Raw genomic sequence first — 14,416 nt, forward strand, 5'->3', positions numbered from 1 at the left:
AAGATCTCCATGCCTGACATTGACTTAAACCTGAAAGGTCCCAAAGTAAAGGGCGATGTGGATGTTTCCCTGCCTAAGGTGGAAGGTGACCTCAAGGGCCCTGGAATTGACATCAAAGGGCCCAAAGTGGACATTGATGCTCCTGATGTGGACGTTCATGGCCCAGACTGGCACCTGAAGATGCCCAAGGTGAAGATGCCCAAGTTCAGCATGCCTGGCTTCAAAGGAGAGGGCCCAGAAATAGATGTGAACTTGCCCAAAGCTGACATTGATGTCTCAGGACCCAAGGTGGGCATTGATGTTGCAGATGTGAATATCGAAGGTCCTGATGCGAAACTGAAGGGTCCCAAGTTCAAGATGCCTGAGATTAATATCAAAGCTCCCAAAATCTCCATGCCTGATGTTGATCTAGATTTGAAAGGACCCAAAGTCAAAGGAGACTTTGATGTGTCTGTCCCTAAGATGAAAGGTAATTTCCAAGGCCCAGAAGTAGACCTTAAGGGTCCAGGTTTGGATTTTGAAGGCCCTGATGCCAAACTCAGCGGCCCGCATTTGAAGATGCCATCACTGGATATATCTGCCCCCAAAGTAACTGTTCCTGATGTCGATTTGCACCTCAAGGCACCCAAAATTGGAATTTCTGGTCCCAAATTAGAAGGCGGAGAACTGGACCTGAAGGGGCCTAATGTCGATCTAGACACTCCAAACTTAGACATGCACCTGGAGAGCCCAGATGTGAACATTGAGGGACCAGATGTTAAAGTCCCCAAATTGAAGAAACCCAAGTTTGGATTTGGGGCAAAAGGCCCCAAAGCTGACCTGAAGTCACCTTCGGTTGATGTGACTGTTCCTGAGGCAGAGCTGAACGTTGAGACTCCTGACATCAGTGTTGGTGGCAAGGGCAAGAAAAGTAAATTTAAAATGCCTAAAATCCACATGAGTGGCCCTAAAATTAAAACCAAGAAACAAGGCTTTGATTTGAATGTTCCCGGGGGCGAGATCGACGCCAGTTTGAAGGCTCCTGATGTAGACGTCAGCGTGACCGGGCCAGACGCCGCACTTAAAGTCGACGCGAAATCTCCAAGAACCAAGAAAAGTATGTTTGGAAAAATGTACTTCCCGGATGTAGAATTTGACATTAAATCGCCCAAATTTAAAGCGGAGGCCCCCAAAGTGGAGGGTGAAATCCAGGTCCGTGAGCTGGATATGTCTTCACCAGGGCTGAATGTGGAAGGTCCTGACATCAAGCTGAAGGTGCCGGGTGTGGATGTGTCAGGGCCCAAGATGGAGGGCAGCTTGAAAGGCCCCAGGGTGCAGGCAAACTTGGATGCGCCTGATATCAACATCGAGGGCCCAGATGCTAAGGTCAAGGCGCCATCATTCAACGTTTCGGCCCCTCAAGTCGCCACCCCTGATGTGAATGTTGGCTTGAAAGGACCAAAGGTGAAGGGCGATGTCCCCGGTGTGGGACTGGAAGGGCCAGACATCGATCTGCAAGGTCCAGAATCGAAAATCAAGTTCCCCAAGTTCTCGATGCCCAAGATCGGCGTCCCTGGTGTGAAAGTGGAGGGCGGGGTGGCCGAGGCCCATGCCCAGCTGCCCTCGCTTGAAGGAGGCGTGAGCTCACCGCAGGTTAAACTTTCAGGGCCCGACCTGTCTCTGAAGGGGCCAAAAGTAGACTTGCCTTCAGGGAACCTCTCGATGCCAAAAATCTCCGGACCTGACCTGGACCTGAACTTGAAAGGACCAAGTGTGAAGGGAGACCTGGCCGTCTCTGGTGACATTAAATGCCCTAAAGTATCAGTAGGTGCCCCTGACCTAAGCTTGGAGACCCCTGAAGGTGGTTTTAAGCTTCCCCACATGAAGCTGCCCCAGTTCGGCATCTCCTGTCCGGGGTCCGACTTGGACGTTAGCGTCAAGGGGCCACAGGTCACTGGAGATCTAAAGGGGCCGGGTGTGGACATGAACCTCGGAGGACTGAACTTGAAAGGGCCTCAGATCTCTGGCCCTCAGATCTCAGCGCCGGATGTGGACTTGAACTTGGAAGGACCAAAAGTAAAAGGGGGCCTTGGGGGCATCGGTGAGTTCAAAGGCCCCTCTTTTGGAGGAGGTCTTCCAGGCGTCGGTGTTCAAGGCCTAGAAGGGAACCTCCAGATGCCCGGAATTAAGGCCTCTTCATGTGACATGGAGCTGCAAGGGGTGAATGTGAAACTCCCCACCGGGCAAATTTCCGGCCCTGAAATCAAAGGCAGCCTGCCAGGAATAGGTGTCCACGGGGCCGCTCCCGACATTAGTGTGAAAGGGCCTTCACTTCATACGGCATCTCCAGGGTCCGACTTTGGTATTGGCTTGAAGGGCCCGAAAATCAAAGGAGGTGTGGACGTTTCAGGGGGTGTCAGTGCCCCAGATCTCAGCCTGGGGGAAGGGCATATGAGTGTCAAAGGTTCCGGGGTTGAGTGGAAAGGACCCCAGGTCTCCTCTGCTCTCAACTTGGAGGCTGGAGGACTTCATTTCTCAGGACCAAAAGCAGGAGGAGGTGTGAAAGGCCAGATTGGACTCCAGGGTCCTGGGCTGAGTGTGTCTGGGCCTCAAGGTCACTTGGAAAGCAGATCTGGAAAAGTAACATTCCCGAAGATGAAGATCCCCAAATTCACCTTCTCTGGCCGTGAGCTGGTTGGCAGAGAAGTGGGGGTGGATATCAATTTCCCCAAAGCAGAGGCCAGTGTCCAGCCCGGTGCCGTGGAGTGCGAGTGGGAGGAGTCCGATGTAAAACTTAAAAAGTCCAAAATCAAAATGCCCAAGTTCAATTTTTCCAAAACTAAAGGGAAAGGCGGCGTCACGGGCTCGCCAGAGGCGTCCATCTCAGGGTCCAAAGGGGACCTGAAGAGCTCGAAGGTCAGCCTAGGCTCCTTGGAGGGAGAAGTGGAGGCTGAAGCATCTTCGCCCAAAGCCAAGTTCTCCTTGTTTAAAAGTAAGAAGCCGCAGCACCGCTCCAATTCCTTCAGCGACGAAAGGGAGTTCTCTGCACCGTCCACCCCGACCGGGACTTTGGAGTTCGAAGGTGGGGAAGTGTTGCTGGAAGGTGAAAAAGTCAAAGGGAAGCATGGGAAGCTGAAATTTGGTACCTTTGGTGGATTAGGGTCAAAGAGCAAAGGTCATTATGAGGTGACTGGAAGTGATGACGAGGCAGGCAAGGTACAGGGGAGTGGAGTGTCCTTGGCCTCCAAGAAGTCCCGGCTGTCCTCTTCTTCCAGCAACGACAGTGGGACGAAGGTTGGCATCCAGCTTCCCGAGGTGGAGGTGGTGGTTTCCACAAAGAAAGAGTAGCAGGCCTCCGTGTACATAGATGTATAAAAAGATCCATCAGCTTCGGGTGTGTTTGTATATAACCTCCCAAGAGAAACACGCCGACAGCCTCAGCAGCCGTGCGAAGACCTGGCCTCTGCTGGCGGCAGGTGCCGACTTGCCGGCCGCCCTTAAGCTCCCGGAGCCTCCCAGATAGGTCAAGAGCTCCGCGCTCCGCCAGCCCACACGCAGAGTCGCAGTGCCCGCCTGAGGGTTTCAGTGCTGTTGCTGTTGTTGCATTGTACGCTGAGAGCTCCTGTTTACTATGCAAGCTTTTGTGTTTATTATCCTCATTTTTACTGAACATTGTTAGCGTTGGGGAAATGGAAACCCACTTTTTCATTGCAAGGAGGACTTTGGGGGGCTTTTGTTAGCAAGGGGGGTGGGGGTGGGGTAGGAAGGCAGTAGAGGGGGGGCCAGACCTCTGTTTTCTCCTAAAATCGGATCTACTCGAACAGCAGACACCCAGGGGGCCGAGAGGAGGCGGCAGGCCGGGTGTGTGGGTGTTGTTTTAGAATTCTCTTCAGCAGCGCTTTTCCCCCAGGGGTGGTGGTCCCAGCCAGTGGGGGGCTTCAGTCAGAGGGAGCTAGGAACTGTGTGCCAATGGGCCGACCCACGAGCCAAACACCAGGGGCTTCCAATTCTGTGTGTTGGAAGAGAAACGTTCCCTTCGTGGCCACCATTTTCCTGATTAGTTCTGATTTCTTGTAACAACTGTTATCATGTTTAAGAAATTTTCCCGCACTTTAATGGCAACCTAATTAAGAATGTAAGAAAATTTGACGCTGTCAAAGGCAAATAAAGCTGTGTATTAACCCTGACGTCCTGTGCCTTGGCGTTCTGTGTCGAGCGGGGGAAGCCGGAGGAGGCTGCACATGGGCCCTGAGTTCACACGGGGTCCGCCCGGGGGCATTGCCCGTTTCGTGACTGGGCAGGGGGAGGGATTCCGGGCTTCCTGGTCCTCCTGGTGAGGCTGGCCGTGCCACTGCTTTATGCTGGCGGGCCAAGCCCCAGGACCCACTCATCCATCACCTTTGCCACCTCAGAGCTGAAGACACAATTCAGAAATGGTTCTAAATTGGCGAAACGATACAGAGGGGAGTTTTAAGAAAGGTCCGTTGGAGCGGTCGGAAGGATCTGGCTGTGAGTCCTCGGCCGGCTGTCGAATCCTGGCTTGGCCGCAGCTTTGCTGGGTGGTCTCCAGTCACCTGCCCTGCGTGGGCCTCAGTTTGCTCTCTGAGATAAGTGAGGCTGCTGGGCTTGTATGAGACACCTTCGAGGTTCCTTTGAGTCCCTGTTGTCAGGGCTGAACCTTATGGCAGGTCTCTTCTGAGCATAGTCCCCTTTCGATTTCCAGCTCTGCGCACGGTACCCGGTGGGGCGGGCAGTGGGGGGGCAGCCTTGTAGAACGGGGCTCTTCCGGTTGGACATTGCTGGGCAGAGGGTCATGTCCTCTTACACCAAAGCAAGGAGACCAAGCTCTTGGCCCTCGCCCTCCCCAGAGCTGCTACCTTTCTGCCAGTGCGGGCAGCTCTCCCGTCACCCTCAGACCAGACGACAGCTGCCACCCTCTCCTGCCCTCTGTGTGCAGCTTCTCGGGGGTTTCTGCAAGAGCAGTGGGACCTGCCCGGCGTGAACTCGACCTGCCCTTGCTCAGCTCCGTCCATCCACTGCCCCGCATCGGCCAGCACAGCCTCTGTCCCTGGGGGTTGGGAAAGAGATACGTAACAAGGGAGGTGTGTGGTCCCGTTGCCGCTTTCTTGAGACCACCGACTTACAGCTGTGTTTGTGAATTGGGACAGATACTGAACCCACCTTGAGCCTCAGTTTCCTTGTCCCTAAAGTTGGGGACAGTGTCCATAGGGTCAGAGTCCCCTCGGGCATTTGGGCTGTCTGCTGTGCAGGGACACCACGTCTACGGGGGTAGCGTTCACGGCACAGCCGTGCGTTGTTTCACAGCGGGCTCCGGGGTGGGTGTGGAGTCCAGGAGTGAGAATGCGCACACACCTACCGGCCCCCACGCCCCCGTGCACCTGCCTTCTGTCCCAGCTGAGCCTGCGCTCCTCGGAGGGTGCTTTCGCTGAGCCCCAGCTGGAGCCCAGTTCCTGGCCCTTGCTCAGTTCTGAAGCTGACAGGTACGTGGGGTAGGACAGTGTGTGTGCCTCCTGCGATGCATAGCCCTGGCGTCTGGAGGGTGGGAGGAGTGGGTGACAGTGGCCGGCACTGGTGTACACAGCCAGGGGACATCTGCTGGGATGCTGGAAAGATGTCCTGGGCAGAACTACCCAGGTGGTCCAATAATTGTCAATTAAGAGTGTGTGTGTGTGTGAATGATGAAGAAAGGGTGATACAGGCTTAGTTAGTAATGACCCTCAGTGTTCATTTATTCAATAAGTAAGTTTTGAGCTCCCCTTGCCTCAGAATCCTCCTCTGCTGACCTCCACAGACCAAATGATACGGTGGACACAGGAAACTAGAATGCTTTTTTTTTCTTTTTTAAAGATTTTTTAAAATTTATTTTTAGAGAGAGGGGAAGGGAGAGAGAAAGAGAGGGAGAGAAACATCAATGTGTGAGAGAAACATGGATCGGTTGCCTCTCAAATGCCTTCACCTGGGGACCTGGCCTGCCACCCAGGCCTGTGCCCTGACCGGGAATCGAACCGGCGACCTTTCCCTTTGCGGGATGCCACCCAACCCACTGAGCCACGCCAGTCAGGGCTGCAATGCTTTGAACCCTAGAAATGTACATGAGCAAACGATACGTAGATACGTCTGCCGGGGATGGTAAGGATGGTGATGGCTCTCCTGCCTGTCCAGATGTGACCTCCCCGCGGCGGGGACAGTCCGGGGCTGCCGAGTAAGATTGGAGAGAAAGATGGCAACTGGCCCTTCAGATGGGAGACGCTTTCTAGCTGCCCTCTTGCTACATCAGGCCCAGGCCAGAGGCAGTGGCCAGGGAACAGGAGCCCCGCTCCTGCAGCAACCGTTTAGCATAGGGGTGCCACGGAGGAGTGCCAGGGCCTGGAGAGGCCCCCGGAGGGCCCCTCCCGCCTGCCCACTCTCAGTTCCCCTTTCTTTCTGTTCCTGCCCGCCACCTTCATCACACCCACCCTGTGCTCCCAGTCCCTGCTGGGGGTGGTGCAGGTCGCTCCCCCCAAGCCCTGCAGGGTCCAGACTCCCGAGATTTAAACTCTGAGGTCCCAGTTCCTGCGGGAGCAGCCTCAGGAGACTGAGAAGGAAGTTTCCAGCATGGAACCGTAGCGGGGACTGAAGCCCGACGCTGCCCCTGGCTCTAGGCAGTGGGACTGTATGGAAAGTGGCGTGGGGAAAGGGACATTTGGAAAAATGAATTAATTTGAAATGTACCCCATGCTCACAAATAGTAGTACGTGTTTTTCATCAACTCAAACTCCTTTCGGAGTCTGCCAGGGTCCTTACAGGAAACAGAATTCCACTCGAAGGTGGTTCAGCCACAGCGACTTTAATAAGGGACTGTTTGCAGAGGGTGGGCAGGGGCCCAGGAGCCGGCAAGGGTGGAGAGCCCCCCCAGGGGCAGCGGGAAGCTGGTCCTGCCCCTGGGCCTGATGGGGTCTGGGAAGACACCGTGTTCCCGGAGCCCAGCGGGAGCTGAGGCAGAGGAGAGACCACCAACCAGCGGCAGGAACTAGCGCTGCCCCATGAGGCAGGAAGAAATACCCAGACCTTTCCTCTCTGTTATGAATATATTTTTAAAGATTTTATTTATTTATTTTTAGAGAGGTTAGAGAAAGAAGGGGAAACATCAGTGTGTGGTTGCCTCTTATGTCCCAGGTCCCAGGTCCCCAAACAGGGACCTGGCCCACAACCCAGGCGTGTGCCCCGGCTGGGAATCAAACCGCAACCCTTTGGTGTGCCGGCTGGTGCTCGATCCACTGAGCCACACCAGCCAGGGCTTGTTACGAATATTTTTGTTCTCTTTGTCTTGGAACTGCTCTCGATGTCACCTGCACATTAAAAAATTTACTTTCTTGGGGAAACAAAAATCTTCCTCTCTTGATTTTTGCGAGAAGCCAAAAGTCCTGGAAGATAAGTTTCCCAGGACAGAACCCCGAATATCACACCGGCCTGGGAGTCAGTGGGCCCAGAGGGGGCCTTGGACGAGTTAGGATCCCTCCCCGCCTCGGCTTCCTCATGTGTCACAAGGGCCAGCCGCGCGTTCTCCAAGGCCCTGGAGAGTTTCTCCAGTCTGTGATCCAGGCGGGTTCATTAGGCGGATGGGGCCGCTGTGCGTCAAGGGCAAGATGTGATTAGAACGTGCAGCCAATTTTCCTGGGTGGCTGGGAAGTTGGATCAGACGGTTTGAGCGAGGGCAGCACTACTGAGACCTGCTGGGTCTCCGGTGGCCCAAAGCAGAGGCACAGCCCCTAGCAGGGTCTGCATGGTGCTGGTGGGGGGGGGGCATGTGTCTCCCGCCTTCGGGGTCTCACCTCAGCCCTGTGGTGCCGCACGTCAGCTGTGACACGGGAAGTACCCAGGACGTGCAGCTAAGCATGTCACCGATGTTCCTTTTTCCCTTTCCCTTTTTAAATGTATGGATTTTGAATTCAAACTAACAGAGAAGTTGCAAGAATAAGACAATGCTTATCCATATACCTTTCACTTAGATTTACCGATTTCCCTCATTTTCATCTCTCCTTCTATGTAGGGTCTGGCAGAAGTAACACCTGCTGGAGTGTGGTTGGTAGGGTAACGATATAGGTGTAATAATTTATAGTTTTAATTTGGACGTTTCACCTAAAATGTCCCATGGTATGCTTGAGTGTGATATTCTTATGTTACAGAATCATGTGCTTATGATTTTGTAATAAAAGGGGGGGGCGTTATTTGTGCCGGACCCTGTGTGTGTGTGTGTGTGTGTGTGTGTGTGTGTGTGTTATAATTATCATTATTTTTGCTGAATAGTTGGAGAGTGAATTGCAGACGCCGTGACCTTTCACTCCTAAATACTTTAGCACGTATGGGTATTCTCTTATATCACCAGAATACAACCTTCAAATTCAGGAAACCTAATACTGACATATTATTATCTGGCTTTGACTCCATATTTAAATTTCCCTAATTGCTCAATAGTTTCCTTGTAGCAATGTCTTTTTTCCTATTGAGGCTTCAACCCACGGCCGTGATCCCACGTGGCACTCGGGTGTTGTGGTCCCTGTAGTTCCTTGCATGGGGACAGTTCCTCAGCTTTTTGCTGCCGTTAGGACATTGAGCTTTTTTAAGAGTATGAGGCCAGTTGGTCTGAAAATGTCCCTCAGTCCGGGTTTGCCTATGTCGCCTCATGGTGAGATTCCGGTGATGCTTTTGGGGGGCAGGAATGCCACCGAAGTGGTAGTGGTGTGGGGACCCTTCTCAGGACCCACATGACCTCAGTCCCTGGACCGAGGAGAATGCCAAGTTTCTCCCTTGAAACAGAGCCACGGTTTTCCTTTGGAATTAACAAGTAAACCCAAGTTTTCAAGAGAGAAGTCCAAGTTTGGGCAAATGCATTTCGCAAGCACGCTTGAAACGGCCGTGGCCTGTGCGCCTCAGCCTTGGCGTGCCCTCCCGCTCAGGGTTTGGAAAGCTGCGTTCTGGCTTTGGGGCTTTGCAACACAGAGTAGCCCTCTGTCTGTCCTCACGAGGACAAAGAATGCGGGGCATGAATGCCTGCCATGGGCCGAGAATGCCATGTGCTGTTTACCAGCCTCCCATGGTCCCGTGGCGTCGTCCCGGCAGGCACAAGTGCTTCCGAAGGCTGGGCGTGCCCCGCAGAGGCTGCCAAGGGCCACAGCAAATGTGTGGGGAACATTCTGCTGAGGAGGGTGCTTTTAGTTCCCTTTAAAAACCTCGGTTATTTTCCACCACAGGCTTGAGGCCTGGCCTTAATGGAAAGGCTCTCCGGTAGTGGGGCCAAGGATTGGAAAGGGTTAAGAATGAAAAGACCTTCTCTTTGGACCGGGCATGCCAGTGCACACAGTGCTTTATCTATCCCCTGAGATCTCCGGCGGGGTTCTCCGCCCAGGCCTGGCGAGAAGTGTGCAGAAAGGTGAGGCTCGGAGAAGCCAAGCGATTGGTCTCCAAGACTCACAGAGCTGGAAGGAGATGGCTCTGCCTGGGTCAAGCCAAATGGTCTGATTAAGAAAAAAAACTTTTAATTTTAATTTTAAGTTTTCCCATGATGCTGTTGCTGTTTCCCTAAGGAAGTTGGGAATTTTTTTTCTGAGATTTTAGGAAATGGGAGATGTCTTTTGAAATCTGTAGGGCCTTGACCTGTTAACAACATCCCAGCCATTATTACTTTGCAAAGCCTCTTTTTTCAGCGAACCTACGATCTAGGAGGGGAATAATAATAATGATAATAATAATAATAGTGATAACAGCTATCAGTTCTGCTGCCTTCCTAGCTGTGTGATCTGGGGCAAGTCATCGAGCCTCTCTGTGCCTCGGTTTCCTCGTCTGTAAAACGGGCATGATCTGGTGCCTCTCTCATAGCCGTGCGGTAAGGACGATGTCAGTCAACACGCACCGTGTGCTCTGCATTAATAAACACTGTCAATGTTAGCTATCACTACCGAAAACTCACTTTGGTTAGGCATTACATGTGTGTTGTGCCTGCTTTATACTTATTAATTTCTTCAACACCCCATGAGGTGGGTATTATTTTTCTCACTTGCTGACAAAGCAACCGAGGCTCAGAGAAGTTAAGAGATACGTTCAGGATCACACAGCTAGTCAGCCGCAGAGCCAGGATTCCAAGTGGGTCTGGCTTGCCTGAGAAGCCTCTGCATTCTGGGAAGACGGCTAGTTAACAGTTTATAACTGTTTCAAGGTTTGGAGAGGAGCGTGGGGAGGGCATTCCAGGCAGAGGGAACAGCAGGAGTCAAGTGTGGAAGTGAGGTGGGTGGGGAGGCTCAGGAAGGGGGAGGGGTGGAGGGACAACGGGGAGCAGAGGAACAGACAACTTAGAATGATGTAACTTGAGACTCCAGGCAGCTTGATTGGTTTCCGGTCCAGTCCCCGAAAGAAAAGGAAAGGCTCTTAACGGATTTGCCCGTTTGGGGAGTAGGGGGTGGGCTTCAAGCCTCAGCGAAGTGAAATGAGCCCTTGGCCCAGGTTCAGTTTCCTCAGTTGCTGCCAGTCCCTCTGGCCAGGTGTCACCCTGGGTCTTTCGCCTCTCTTCACTTCCAGGATAATCCAGGATGATGATAAATAAGGGAGAAACGTCCATGAAAGCATCTGCATTGTAATTAGCCCCACCCACTGTCCCTGACTGCCGCTCTGGCAGCCAGGAAGCCCCCTGGGCCGGCCCCAGCCTGTGGCTTCCCCGTCTGCAGCTGTGGGAGGGCAGGCCAGGCCTGCGCCCATCCCTCTGGCCAGCTGGGGCCCTCTGGGGCCGAGCCCCCTTTCTGCGGGAGGGCTTGGGAATGTGAGAGGGGCTCCAAAGAGGCATTTTGCGCAGAACCGAGTTGTTCCCAACCGTGGACACAGTCTTCCTTCTTATCCCTTCGGCTGCCGGCCCTGCTAGGCCCCAGGGCTGCGGCCAGTTGGAGCCAGGCTTTACAACCTGCAAACAATCAGCGATGTTAGTAGGAGGGGGACCCGCCCGGCTTTGGGGTGGACCGAGCAGCCAGCCTATTCACTCACCCACCCACCCACTCACACTCCACCACCAACCGCGCCCCGCCCACGAGGGGACTGGACCCTCCACCAGCCAAGAGCCAGCTTGGACCACTGGCTCTTCATTCTGGGGCGCAAAGGAAGGAAGAAGGAAGCAAATAGAAATCAATGGAGAAAACAGAAGAGCGAGCCCAGATTGGGGCAGAGGCGGGAGCTGGGAGGGAGGAGGCAGGGGAGGAGCAAAGCCCCAGGAAGGGGAGAGGGAAGGTTTGGAAGGAGCGGCTGCAAACGTGAAAGGGCGTGGAGAGGGAAGGAAAGAGGACCCGCAGAGACAGGGCCAAGTGGCATTAGGGGGACTTTAGCGCCGCTCCCCATCAGTGTAAGTCCCTCCTGGCGCCCTAAACGAATTTACAACCTAAGTAAAGCAGCGCGCTTGCGACATCAACTTCCCCGCTCCCGCCAGAAACCAGAGGACACCCTTAAGCCCCCGGCACTGTGATCCAAGCAGTAAAAGAGCCTCCCCAAAAGACTTCACTGTCCCAGAGGAGTGGGAGGGAGGGGGAGGAAGGGAAGGGAGAGGGGACCGCGGCAATCTCCAGGGAGCAGCTTACGCCACGCCCCGCTTGGCCCAACTGCCAATCTCTAGTCCGCATTCGGGTCTCATGACCCGTTGCCAGGCAGATTTTTTATCGAGCTCTGGACTGTCGCGAACCTCCAGTCCTGCGGTGGCGGGGTGGGGCTGGATGCACTGCCCAGGGGATAGAAAAGCGGGAAGGAGGACCCTGGGAGGCCATCGTGAAGGTGCTCGAGACCAGGGCGTGGACGTGGGAATTAGCCCCCTTACCCTGGTGGGTCCCTAAGCCCCTAACAGTGTAGGCACACATGCTTTTTCTCTTAGTCCAGACTTTTCCCTCCATTGACAACTCTGTATTCTGAGTACAGCTTTGTACTGCTATGCTGGAGTGTGCCGGCGCCTACTGTGTTAACACTGTGTTATTTACATTCAAACGTGGGGCTTTGGGGCCCTCGTGGCGGTTATTTCAGGCCCGTGGGCAGCTGGCTCTGGGTATTTTGGGACAGGAGAGCCTTTTAGTAAAGTGTCCCAAACAGCATGGGTAGATTCCCGCCTAGCTTTGCCCTCCAGGTTCCTGACACAGCCCGGGATACTGAGCTGCAGTTTCCTGGGCTTCCTGGGTAGAGGGGCGCAGGCCGCTGCCGGGCTTAAGGGCCCCACTCAGGCTTTTGCAGCGGGGAAAGGCTTTTCCAGCCAGCGCCCTGCGGCCTGGGTTTTGTGTTTTACCTGGGCACGCTAGCTCCTGCAGGGGCACAGGCCACTGTCCCCCGCGTCCTGCGGTGCGGCTGTGGGGAGGGCTGGAATGTGAGCTGGCAGCAGAGAATAACGACGGGGCGTTTTTCTACTTGCGAGAGAGTGCAAGCTCGGCTCACAACTTGAATCTCAAGTGGGTCCTTCAGGCAGATTAGGGAGGTCAAGTGAGAGCGTGGAGGCAGCCGGTGTGGATTGTCTAAATTCCTAGAAAATAAATTCTAGGAATTTCGTTGTGGGTGGGGGGCGTGTCAGGTGTGGGCACTCTGGGCCAGCCCCCCCCCAACCCCCGGACTAGAGCTGGTGGTCCAGGGGGCCTTGCTCGCTCTCTGTTTGAACACCCTGTTTGTCCCGAGATTACTTGTCTCTTGCTTGAATCATAACCAAGAAACAAGTGAATGCTTTAAGCCAAGGGCTTTCTCGAAAAATTATTATTATTATTATTTTAACTGAGCTGCTGTCCTCCTATGGAGGAAAGCCAGTCCCCTCTAAGTACTGTTTTTGGTAACTGCTCTTTGTTTGAAGTAATGGCTGTCCCTCAAACTGGGAAATTACATATTACTGTTTATCAAAAGGAAATAAACACCTTGGCTTAATAGGGTCCTTGTCACTGGACGGTGCTTCCAGACCTCGCCGGCAGGCCGGGCGAAAAGCCCTGTGGGGTGTGTTCTGCCAACCCTCCTCTTCGGTGCTTCATGGCTTCTGAAGGGGAAACGGTCGAGCCCCCCGTGTCCGCCCGGCGTGCTGGCCGTGTTCCTGTTGTGCAACCGCGGAGAACCTTTGGTGGGCTTCACTGGCGGCAGAGAGAAGCACAGGGAAAAACACGGGGGGTGGGGCGTGTCTCCTGCTGCCTCGACTCGGACATGGACTGGACTCGGTGGTTTTGTATTCCTGGGCACGGGGTTAACTCTCAAACGACACGAGACAGTGCAACGCTGGGCAGGAACGCTTTATGGGGACGGCCTGGCTGCAGGTAGGTTCGCCCAGAGAAGAGAGGTCTTGGACAGGGCTGTGAGCAAGCCCCTGGCAGGTGCTCACCCCAGTCTCCCGAGGACCCTTCTGCTTCGCCTGCAGGCCGTTGCCAACCGCTGCACCGAGCACACCGCGCTGGTCAGCCCTGTCCTGCTCAGCCCTCTTGCAGTCCGAACGTTCCAGTCCCTCGGCTCTCAAGCAGGCTTTTCCTCCTCATCCTCTGGGTTTCCGCTTAGGGAGCACTTCCTTCTGGAAGTCTTCTTCCCTGACCGCCCCCACCCCATAACACTGTCCGCGGGGTCACGCTGCCCTTTGTTTTTCTGTCCGCAGCGCTGTTCATGCTGTCTGCCTGCACCCCCCCTCGTCAGACCGACAGGCCAGAGGCCCTGAGATCAGGAATCTCCTGGGGGCGGGGGAGGGAATTGCTTGGTTTAATGGGACGCAGGGCATGTGAACATGTTCACCTCCGGTCTCCAGGAGAGAAGCATCGTTCCCAGCCCAGCGCGGACTTGTTCGCGTGGCTGTGACTCAGGTGGCTTGTGCTGCTGGTTCCTCGTCCGCAGAAAGCAACAACCTCCCTGAGGTGGGCAGGACCTCCCCGCTGATGCAAGGGTTATTGACTACGTGCAGCGGTGGGTCAGGAATCACCCCGCTGATTCTCTTAGTTGTGGACAAGAATGAAGTGGAGGTGGGTCTGTAGCCGATTCCCAGGACAGCCATCCACCCTCGGCATTATAAAGCCCACATGGATTTTGTAAATCACCCGAGCAATGAGGAGCTGCGGGCCACGCCCTGCATGTCTCACCACGGGCTCGCCGAGGGACTGCACGTAGGTTTGGGAGGAACAGGTTCTAACCTGAGCCTGATCATTAACGGGGCCAGTCTTCCCGAGCAAACATGAATCTCCAGGCCAGTCAGGTTAGCTCAGCCTTCCAGCACCCGTGTGAACCAGCATTGAAGGAAAGCAGGCTGGGCTGGGCTCAGGTGGGGTCGCCTGGTGCCTATATATAAGATGTGATTTGAAGGCTTCAGGAAAGGCTGCCCGAGCCTGAAACCTCTCCCCTACTAGCTTCTCAAGGATGCCTGCAATTTCACTGTTAGTGAGTCATTCCTTTGTGTTTACCACAGGCCCTCTCCTTG

At 54.4% G+C, this 14,416-nt stretch overlaps 1 protein-coding gene across 1 annotated transcript in view; it reads left to right on the forward strand.

The window, feature by feature from the left end:
• Positions 1–14,416, forward strand: part of AHNAK (AHNAK nucleoprotein) — an 83,298-nt gene that overhangs the window by 24,562 nt on the left and 44,320 nt on the right. The gene's annotated exons all lie outside the window — the stretch shown is intronic.

The sequence above is a fragment of the Phyllostomus hastatus genome, unplaced genomic scaffold (assembly GCF_019186645.2).
Source record: "Phyllostomus hastatus isolate PE091 unplaced genomic scaffold, TTU_PhHast_1.1 phas_scaffold_11, whole genome shotgun sequence".
Lineage (NCBI taxonomy): Eukaryota > Metazoa > Chordata > Mammalia > Chiroptera > Phyllostomidae > Phyllostomus > Phyllostomus hastatus.